This window comes from Triticum aestivum, chromosome 3B (genome assembly GCF_018294505.1).
Source record: "Triticum aestivum cultivar Chinese Spring chromosome 3B, IWGSC CS RefSeq v2.1, whole genome shotgun sequence".
Taxonomy (NCBI): Eukaryota; Viridiplantae; Streptophyta; class Magnoliopsida; order Poales; family Poaceae; genus Triticum; species Triticum aestivum.
In genome coordinates this window covers 849,687,024-849,689,321 of record NC_057801.1, presented here as the reverse complement: position 1 = coordinate 849,689,321, position 2,298 = coordinate 849,687,024, and positions in this window count along the sequence as shown.

The window sequence follows — 2,298 nt, the reverse complement described above, 5'->3', positions numbered from 1 at the left end:
TCTCCTGTTACCATCCGCCTAGACGCACAGTTCGGGACCCCCTACCCGAGATCCGCCGGTTTTGACACCGACATTTGTGCTTTTATTGAGAGTTCCTCTGTGTCGTCGCCATCAGGAAGGATGTCTCATCCCGTCTTTAAAGACGGCACTGTTGCTGAAGGAGGTTTGGCCATCGGTCAAACTCTCCGGCTAGGCAGTTTTCTTATGACCGCCTATTGGGCCACCTCACCGACGATGACTTCTCGGGTCATCGAATGCAATCTTCACGTTAACTCGGAACTCGCCGAGCAGTTAGATCCGATGGAGCTCTCTTCCTTAAACGAGCTCTTCGATCGCATCGCCGCCCTGGGAATCGCTACAGACTATGATCAGATTGGGCATAAACCCGATCTGAGAGAGATTAACTCTCCCCAGGCTACCCACCACGTTGTTGTGGTAGAGGAGAAATACGGCGACCCTTCTTCTATCTTAAGGACTAGCTATGTCCAGATTCCTGATCCCTCCATGCCGGATTCCCGCGAAGGGGAGGACATCACTCAAGCCCTGAACCTAAATTCAGGCAGTGGGCTAGATTCATTGGACAACGTCCAAGAACCCAAGCTTCCAAGTTCGGAAACTTCTTGACCCCTGAGTCTTAAATTGGACGGGGTTCCAAATTTAATTCCCCCCGCCCATCCAAACATAAGCGATCTATCCGAAATCCGGCAAGAGCCCGCAGAAACAGTACACCATTACTGGGCCAGATTCCTCCTGGTCATGAACAGGATATAGGATTGCCGCGAGGAGGACGCAATTTCATTCTTCTGCAATAATTGCACGGACAAGGGAATCGTCAACGCCGTAAGCCGTCGTGAAATTACACGCTTCGCTGACTTGGCATCCATAGTACGAAAGTACTGTGCGATGGAAAGCGCCTGGAAAACCGAAATCAAATTTTGGGACAATCCGGCCCTGAATACAACCCTAGTCCGAAATAAAAGGGTTCATCATCGCCAGGCACCTGGGTTAAATACCAAAAAGCAAAATCATCTATATGGCATGGAACCGTACTGGAGGGATGGCTCAATGGACCCTGCAAAATTCATAGTACAGAGGGTGCCACTCCAACTCATAGCCTTAGAGCATGTTGGATACTACGGCAGGTGGCCAAAAGTGGCGAAGAGCTTCTAAGTCCAGAGCACCACCCCAGGGATACCAGTACGGTATTAACAGTCTTCGAAACTTTCGCATCAAATAATATGCGGAAACGAACACTCTGCAGCCTTGCCGAAGTCTACCAAGTAGCAACAATAAACCCATGGAGTGACACGGCTATTACATTTAATGCCAGTGACGAACCTAAATTCCGAACAGCCCGAGCACCAGCCGCTTTGGTCCTCAGTCCAATAGTGGATGGCTTTCGCCTTACACAAGGTACTCATGGACGGTGGCAGCGGATTGAACCTCATTTACGAGGAAACCCTCCGAAAAATGGAAATAGACTAGAGCCGCATTGAGCGAAGCAGCACAACCTTTAGAGGAATAATCCCTAGTCGGGAAGCATGTTGTACAGGTAAAATCACACTGGATGTGGTGTTCGGCACGCCGGATAATTACAGGTCCGAGGAGGTCACGTTCCAAGTGGCCCCGTTCAGCAGCGGATACCACGGTCTATTAGGGCGAGAGGAATTCACAATTTTTCAAGCCATACCCCATTACGGGTACATGAAGCTCAAAATTCCCGGGCCCAATGGAATCATCACTCTTGCTAGTGACCCGGACATAGCACTCCGCGCCGAAAATAAGACAGCCGCACTGGCCCTTGAGGCACTATCCGAAGCCCTAGCGGCCGAGGAACTCACTGTGCTGCGCTCCACGGTGAATAGGGACGATGTGATACTCGATAAGAGATCCAAGTCCACCTCCTTTAAGCCGGCCGAAGAAATAGTCAAATTCCAAGTCCATCCAACGGACCCTACAAAAACGGCCTCCATAGGGGCACAGTTAAACCCTGATGTAGACGCCGCACTACGAGAATTCCTACGTGAAAATTGGGACATTTTTGCCTGGCACCCTTCAGACATGCCAGGAATCCCACGCCGGCTGGCCGAGCACAGCCTAAACATCCTAAAAGGATTCAAGCCAGCCAAACAAGCTCTTCGGCGTTTCTCCGAACCCAAGAGACATGCCATGGGAGAGGAGATAGCCAAACTATTGGAGGCCGGATTCATCAGAGATATAAAACATCCGGACTGGCTAGCAAACCTGGTGATGGTACCAAAGAAGGACAAATTCTGGCGCCTGTGCGTCGATTTCAAG